We start from the raw sequence: 9,375 nt of genomic DNA on the forward strand, positions 1-9,375 counted from the left end.
GGGGTTTGACCCTTGGTCAGGGCATTGTCCCCATATGCCAAATAGATGTTTTTACACACTTTTCCAGGGGTGGGTCCCATAGTTATGGGGAGGAGAGAGATTACCTGGAGTCCAGGCCATACATAATGCTATGAGCTATACAGCCGCAATGATAAGTGATCCACCTACTGACAGGCATGTAGGATGATCCACACAGGGTTTCTTCATCAATCCAAATCACTGGAGTGATACTCCATGGTGTTCTTGGTTGCCTGGTCAAGGGTTCCTATTCTTCAGCCAAAATTCCAGACAGTTAGGAGCAGGGTTTGACACATTCAGTGGTTGGTGAGTAATCCCTCTTCTGTATCTTTTGATGTTTTCCCTTCTTTTGGAATCTCTTCCCTTTTCTTGAAGTAATCTCAATCCTTTTCTCTTTCAGTACGATCAGCTCAACGAGATGAGGGAATTTCGGGACCACTTCGAGCGTCATTATCGGCGGTGTTCTGAGGAGAACCAACGGTATTTTGAGGAGAACAGGTGCCTTCAAAGGGAACTAGCACGAGCAGGACTCTTTTGATTGCCATCCCCGGTGCAGGGTGATGACAATGAGGATGATGATGACGATGATGATGAAGATGACAATAGTGACGATGGCGGCTGTGAGTGCGTCCTAGAGGCTGATTGTTACACCCACACCCAAAATATATCCTAATACCCTGGGGCAATTTAGACCTTACCCAAGGGCAATGCCATGGTGGCTATGGTCAACACTGATGACCTTGAATCTAGTATTTTATTAGAAGTGTCCCCTCAAAGTCCTGAGAGTATGGGTCAAAGCCCCATAACTTTCTTTGAAGTTTGGGCCCTGACAGCAGCAACGGAGTTACGAATGGACTCACTTGACTGGTTCTACCTAAGCTATTACTTGCCCTTTTGATTTATTTTCCTATGGGACCCACATCCCCGTGTCCCAAACACCATACTTAGACCCTTGGACTAGATGGACCCTCACCCTTACCATTAATTGGTTAATTGGGCCTTGAAAGTGGGCCCATAAAACTTGACTTAAATAAAATAATGAGTTTTATATCCTAACTTAAACCAAACAAAACTTAGAGGAAAAATAGGTCTTATGAGACTTAGGGCTAACCCAAACATGTCCTAATTAACTAAATGGACCTAATGGTTTGTGACATGGGCCAAACAAGCCTTAAGGCCCAATTAAAATCCATTTAAACCTAAGAGACCACTAAGAGTTTTAAAGGCACCTAAACAAATAAGGCCTAAGGCCCCTATGGGCTTTAAAAGAAGGGACAAGTCTCTTATTCCCTTATCTCTCCTCCTCCCAAGCAAACCGTGGAGGAAAAGAGACAAGGAAGAAGTGGAAGTAGGAGAGGAATGAGAGGGGAAGGGAAGAAGGTGGAAGCCATGCCAAGATGGCTGGCTGCCCCACATCTCCTCCTCTTGCTGTCTGAACAAGGCTTAAAGAAGAGAAGAAGAAGAAGAGATGGAAAGGAAGGGAGGAAGGAAAAGAAGGTGTATCTTCAAGGCTGGCTAGGGCTGCAATTGGAGCTCCTCTCACCAAGGTATGACCTAAACTTGGTACTTCTATCTATCCTTTTCCCATTTTGGTAGATCCCTTGAGCTTGAGCTAACCTAGGGTTTCATTTGGGACTCAAGGTGGAGCTTGGTCCTTAATTGAAGCTCTAATGGTGCTGACCTAACCTTGGTTTAAGCTCCTATAAGCTGCTTTTCAGCCATTGCTACTGAACCCTTGGTTAAAAATCATAAAACGCTACCTTTGGACCAATTGGAGCTAAACACTTATGTGATCTTGGATCCATGAGGTGAACTCCAGGCCTCAAGCTAGAGGAAAAACCTTAAAAAATCTCAAAAAAGAATCCCAATGGACGCACGACCAGATCCACCAATCGTGGTACCGTCCCTCAGTCTGTCCAGTATAAGTGACTTAACTTGAACGGATGAAGGAACGAATTCATTCTGTGCCTCCACCCGTGGGTCTATTTGCTCTCGGGTATGTCTCAGGGATCGAACGGATGCAAGGGCGGATTAAGATAGCACATCCGTCTGTGGGTTCGCTCACTCTCGGGTGTGTCTTAGAAATTGAACTGATGCACAAATGGATCCAAGTAAGAAGTTCCATCCGTGGATCTGCTCCTTGTGTTTTGATCTTTTGGCCTGAACGGAGTCAGGGGCGGACTTACCCTGTTTCTTCTGCCCATGAGTTCGCTCGTGCTGTATTGGTTGAAACTTGATTTTAACCTTGGGCACCTATCATGGGACCCCTCTATACATCATTTGATGATTGTTTTTGTATTTTTAGGCTACCCAACTCGATGGATAGCTAGTGCACCGGTGAGATTCATGTCAACCACGCCGGGTGACACCCGAGTTCGATGAGTGGGTTTTGGGTGACTTATTGGGCTTGAATATACATAATAAGCAATCTTAAGCATGCTATTATATAAAATATAATCATTGTGCACATTACATTATTTATTCAAATGTGAACTGTTATGAATGTGATATTATTCTCACCAATGTATCGAGTGACGGTGACGGTGACGGTGCCGGTGCCGGGTGTGCCGATACCGGAACCCCAATTTATTTAATTATGAAAACTATTATATGTCATCCTAATCTATATGTGTCGTGTCGTGCTAGTACCCTGGTACTAGATGGAATGGGACATTGATGCACCCGGAATACCTCTCGGGACGATAGGACTTGCATATAGTATATCTGTGGCTAGGATGTTTGCTCCCTTATGCTACGACCCTTGCCAACAAGGGTTTATGTGTTGGATAGTTTGAGCACCTGTTGCCTGTGGAGGTGGGAGAGGCCAGGTCCGGGGTAGTGATGGCTATCGGGGTCTACCACTAGGTGACCAAATTGTTTCTACCAGCGTAGGCTCCCATGTGATAATTGAGGTTTCATTGGGTGATAAGTTAAGTGACCCTCAGTGTCTCCCGAGTTATCACAGTAGCATTTACTGGACTTATAGAATTGTATGTTAGGTGGAAAATGAATCTAACATTAGCATGCATCATGTTGCTTGAAATTTTTTGTGTATATGTATGTACATTCCCCTTTGCTTCCTCAATAGCTAGTGTAGCTAACCCCGTTGCGCAACCCCTTTTTAGTTGATATGCAGGTAATCTCTTGATGAGCACCGTTGGATACAAATCAAGTGGACCCGGTGACTGTGACTTGGATGTCGCTGTACACCCAAGGATGGTACCCTAGTGGCGATTATTTATTTACTTTTTGTATTCATCCACAATCATGTACAAACTATATGTTTAATTATAAGGAGAGAAATGAATGGTTACAAACATTTAAATTGTACTATGTGTTATCCTTAGAGAACCGATGCTCTATAATTCACATGATTTAATTAAATTTTGCTTCCGCTAACTCTGTAATTGGAACTATTTATTCCATTTGGTACATTCCTTGCTGTTGTCACAATTGATGACAGGGTGGACTGTGGCTTGGGACACTGTATCTGTGATCCTGGTAGGTATTGGGATGACACGTGTTGTCCCAGTCACCCCCTTTGTTGTAAAATATCTTTCATCAGAATGGGGGCATGACACTAATAGCGAGGCCGCATCCTTTGGTGGCGAGAATTAGTCTTCTCCCCCCCCAGCTATTGAACATACTCTTTTTTGTATGGATTTTTAGAGTGTTGTAGGGATTTTTAAGATGTTGTGTACTATTTTAGAGGTTATATTTTATTATTTTTTTTATTTTATCTTATGTATAGAGTAGGTTAATTACCTTGAAACAATTACTTTTTTCTTTGCAAGACACAATCCCAAACATCTTTCATTTAACCCCTGGTGGTTACATATGTAGGATATGGCAACGAAAAAGAGAGTGATGGAAACGAAACATAGTCTAATAAGGTCACCCCTCAATTACATGTTTCATCCACAATTCATCCAGTAGATTCACGATCTTTGGCGTTAGCTCTTTTGGTGGTCGAACCTTCGCCATCGCTGCTTTTGGAGCCAAATGATATCGCATAGATATGAGATGAGGTAAGTAGAAGGTAGTATGAATCAAACCCATCAACCACACGTAATCACAATCCTGAATTTTGAAGATCGGGGCTTCTGTATTCCACCAATGGCAGTTCCACTGAACTTTCTTGTCCATTCTTTCTTCTAGATATTTTCTTCAATCCTTGATCGCATGAAACTCTAATGTCTGTCTTCGGATTTGTAATGCTTCAAGTGCAGCGTGGTGTCGGGTATTGGTTGGACCAATCGTAGCCTTTCCAACAGCCACATTTGTAAAATTACAGGGGACCCTGTACAATAATCTGTGCCATATTTTTGGGAAGCACTCATGCCGTCTAGACCTTTGAAAGTCTCAGCTAGCACTGTAGGGGTGATATCACATCCTTCGAGAAGCTGCTGAGCAACGTTGGCCATTACAGGGAGAACACCTTTTCTCGGGGTACGCAGCAAGTATCTCCCAATCATGCAAAGCAAATATGCTTTCCTCCTGTTCTCTTGTCGAGTCTTTCCAACACTTTCTTGCTTGGAAAAGATTCCTGCTATTTTCATAATGTCAACTCCAGCATATTCCATAACCTTCTTGACTTCCCTCTTGGGCCATCCGAAGAAATCTTGCAGAACTTCTTCATAGTTGTTGCGTAGAGGGGGACGAAAAAGTCTTCCTGACGGCGGTGAGAGCATGCAAGCTCAAAATTTTCAACTGTGGGGGTTGTCTTCACATCTCTAAATCTAAAAATGTGCATTTCTAGATCCCAACATTGGTATACTTACTGAAGCATGTTGTGATGGATTTCCACATACATAATCCTTCCAAAGATCAATAGATTTACATCTTCCAAAGCGGTTGGATCGTCGGCACTCATGTCTGCGGTCCATTTACGTAAAGTCTCGATGAGAGTTGCCTTCTTTGGGGATGCATATTACCAGTACCCAACCAAAGAACTCCTTAGTAAACTGGAGAAGATTCCTCTCTTTTTTTCTTTTTCTTTTCTTCTTTTTTTTCTTTTTTTGGACTCAAGGAATAGTCAGCTTCTACTAGTAACACACGAGGAGATGCCGGATGGCGGATTTTTGTTGGACAGCGGGAATTTTTTTTGGATGATGGGTGATGGAAATTGCCGAGTGGCGGATTTAGGAATATGCCCCTGGTGAAGGGTTGATGTGACCGCACTTGAGCATGCCAAGTTGCTTATGTATCCTTTGAAAAGGAATCAGGCCAAACATAGTTCATGTAGACCTGACAACTACACACAATATTTCTTGAGCTGGTCCATGTTGAGAAGACCCTTGATGTCTTCTCCATTAAGATCCATGAGTCGAATAGCTTGCCCAGTTAGGATTTCCTTTACTTGATAAGGTCCGCTCCAATTCGGCCTGAACTTGTCCCTTGGGTCGTAGACAGGTGCCCTTTACTCATGAAGAACTAAATCTCCTTCTTCGATGTTCTGCAGGTGAACTCCTTTATTGAAGGCTCTCGCCATTCTGAGTTGGTAGTTTTTAAGGTGATCCATGGCTTTCATCCTTTTCTCATCTAGCAGGTTGAGCTCATCATGCCTTTCCTGCATCCATTCTCCTTCAAGTAATTTGCAGCCCATCAACACTCTGAGGGACGGTACTTAGATTTCCACAGGTAATACTGCCTCCAGTCCATTGACCAATGAAAAAGAAGTTTCCCTTGCAGAAGTTCAAACAGACGTCTAATAAGCCCATAATGCATATGGGAGCTTGTTTGCCCAATCTCTATGAGTATCAGCCATTTTTTGCAATATGACTTTGACATTTTTGTTTGCTGTTTCCACGGTTCTATTAGTCTGTGGTCTGTAAGTCATAGACCGGTGCCTTTTGATACCAAACTTGGCGCAAAACTTATCCATTTTTCCTAAGAAATGTGCTCCCTGATCAGATATGAGAGTATGTGGCACTCCGTATCTCCATATGATATTTTCCTTGATGAACTTCACTACTTTCGTAGCCGTTAAGATGGCGTAAGATTGTGCTTCCACCCATTTGGTGAAATAATCTATGGCGACGAGAATGAATTTATGTCCGTTGGATGCTTTTGGTGTCACCTTTCCTATGATGTCGATGCCCCACGTGGAGAATGGCCAGGGAGCATTCAATGAATGGAGTTCCGTGGGAGGAATGTGGATGATGTTGGCAAATATCTGGCACTTGTGGCATCTTTTCACGAACGTGGCACAATCTTCTTCCATGGTTGGCCAATAATACCCCAGTTTTAGGATCTTCTTGGCGAGCATTCTAGCATTCATATGCGGTCCATAGATTCCCTGATGGATTTCCTTCATGATTATTTGAGCTTGTTCCTCATCTACATAGAGCAGTTGCATTCCATCGTAAGATCTTTTGTATAACAAATCTCCTTGGAGCATGAATTGCGTGGCGTACTTTCGTAGCCGCTTCTTTTCACCCATAGTGAAATGTTTCGGGTACCTCCTTTCTCTGATGAAGTTACTTATGGGTGTGGACCATACTTTCCCCTCAGCTGTCAAGGCATTCACTGATTCTTTATATGCCAACTCACATCTCTTGTCCACAAGAAATGGTCGGATCTGAGTATCTGAGCTGCACTCAACCATTGAGGCTAGGGTGGCCAAAGCATCTGCAAACCTGTTGTTGACTCTTAGTAAATATTTGAATGTAATTTCTTCAAAGTTCTTGATCATCACCTCTAAGTGTTCTTGATAGGGTTTCAGCTTTTCATCTTTCATTTTCCATCTCCCTTGAGTTTGACAGATTGCTATTGACTAATCCCCGTAAACTTTCAACTTCTTGATTCCCAATACCATGGCGGCCTCGAGGTCGATCACACATGCTTCATACTCTGCGATGTTGTTGGTACATACGAACTCTAATCGAAAAGCGGAAGGGAGATAAAGATCTTCTGGGGTTATCAGCAATATTCTGGCCCCATATCCCCTCTAATTGGCTATGCCATCAAAGCACAACTGCCACCAGTCTGTACATTCTTCTTCTTCCATACATGCTAAGTCCTCATTTGGGAAAAGATCTTCCGTTGGTCGCGAATTCGACTCCACCGGATGTGCAGCTAGATGGTCTGAGACTGCTCGCCCCTTCATAGACTTTTGGTTGGCATATGCTATGTCAAATTTTGATAATAACAATAACCATGTGGACATCCTTCCAGTTAGCGCTGGCTTTTCAAACAAGTACTTTATCAGGTCCATCCTTGAGATGAGTTGGATTGGATGTGAAAGCATGTAATGCCTCAATCTTTTAGTTACCCAAACCAAGGCCGTACATGTCTTCTCCAAAGGGGTATAGCGAGTTTCGTACTTTAGCAACTTCTTGCTCAAGTAGTAGACTATGTGCTCTTCCTCATTCTTCTGATCAAGCTGCGCTACCATCGATCCATTGCTATTTCTTCAACGGATCAGTATAACAGTAGCGGTTCGCCCAGCATCACGGGATAAATATTGGCAGATGAGTCAAGTACTCCTTTATTTTTTGAACGCCTCTTGGCACTTATCGCTCCATTCTTTTGGTTAGTCTTTTATCAGGAGCTTGAAAATGGGTTCATATGCTATGGTTAGACCTGCTATAAACTGGCTTATATATTGGATGTGACCCAAGAAACCTCGGATCACATTTTCTATTTTTGGTGACGACATTTCTGTTATAGCCTTTATTTTTTTGGGATCCACTTCTATTCCTCTTTCACTGATGAGAAATCCTAAAAGCTTCCCTGCCATTGCTCCGAATACACTATTTTTAGGGTTCAATCTGAGCTTGTATCTTCTATCCACTCAAGGAACTTTCTCAGTGCTAGGAAATGCCCCTGTCGGATGACTGATTTGATGATCATGTCATCCACATACACTTCTACTTCTTCGTGTATCTTGCCATGTAGGATGACCGTAGCTACTCTTTGATACATTGCTCCTGTGTTCTTTATACCAAAGAGCATTACCTTGTAACAATAAGTTCCCCATGATGTGGTAAATGCTATCTTCTCTCTATCCTTTGGACACTTGCAGATCTGATTATACCCAGAAAATCCATCCACAAATGATAGTAGGGCATGGTTTGCTGTATTGTCTACTAGCAAGTCAATGTGTGGCACTGGGAAGTCATCCTTGGGGCAAATGTGAGATCTTGAAAATCCATGCACATCTGTACTTTCCCATCTTTCTTGGGAACTGGGACAATATTAGACAACCATTATGGGTACTGTGCCACTTGGAGAAATCATGCATTCCACTGCTTGATGAGTTCCTCCCTGATGTTTTCACTCCATTCAAGCCGCATTCTTCGAAGCTTCTGCTTGATAGGTCGAGCACCCAGATAAGTGGGCAGTTGATGCTGTACTATCCTTGGATTGATGCCTGGCATATCTTCATAGGACCATACGAATACTTCTTAAAAATCCCTTCAACAGGGCTGTCATCTAACCAACTTCCTCCTTATCGAGTGAGGAGCCGATTTTAACCATTCAGGGACACCGTTCTATTCCCAGATTTATGAGACATGTGTCCTCTCAGACAGGTTGGGCTTTTCTTTTTTTTAGTTGTTTTATTAAGTGATGATGTTCAAGGATATGCTCACCATTGGAAGATGAATCGGAGGAAGAATAAGAGACATACTCAGAATGGTTGACTTCATTCATGATGGAAAGAGGAGTATAAGCAAACTCGACAGACTGGAAGGTACTACCTTCCTTGATTACAAGAGACTTACCAGCAGATGAAACTAGTTTAGAGTTGACCACTCCTTGAGACTCTATTCTCTGAAACCTATCAGAAATGCTGGTCCAGTTTACAATGAGTTCTTGGAGAGGGTGAATCAAAAGATGAGGTTTCGGCCCTTCTTCGTCCCCTGTAGAAATCATAGCTATCTCGAACAATTCTCTAATGCTCAGATCTTCTTCAACAACTTTCAATTCTGCTTGTTCCACTTCTAGTGCCACCCAGTCGATATTGTCTTGAAAGAAGACTTCAAATCCTGGCTGGAGAATTCCTTTCTCGTTATTGAACCAAGGCTCAACGTTGCCGCAATATGGGAAGTTCTCCCCTTCCTTAACAAAATACCAGTTCAGAGTCTTGAAATATGGAGATGGTCCCATAGCAGTGCTCGCCTTCTCACATTTTAGGCTATTTTCAAGCTTGCCTTTCTTTCTTGGTTCTTTATATCCCAGTCCATGACAGTTGCTGTAAGTTGGAAACTCAGGGAATTCTGGAACCCCTTGCTGATTCTTTCCCAATCCAAGCCCTACGAAATATTCCATGTTGCTCAGCATCTTCAGAGTTGACTTACTCTATGCGGATGGATATCCGAATGGGATTACCTCTCTCACAGCTGAGGTTGTCAC

The sequence above is a fragment of the Telopea speciosissima genome, chromosome 2 (genome assembly GCF_018873765.1).
Source record: "Telopea speciosissima isolate NSW1024214 ecotype Mountain lineage chromosome 2, Tspe_v1, whole genome shotgun sequence".
Taxonomy (NCBI): domain Eukaryota; kingdom Viridiplantae; phylum Streptophyta; class Magnoliopsida; order Proteales; family Proteaceae; genus Telopea; species Telopea speciosissima.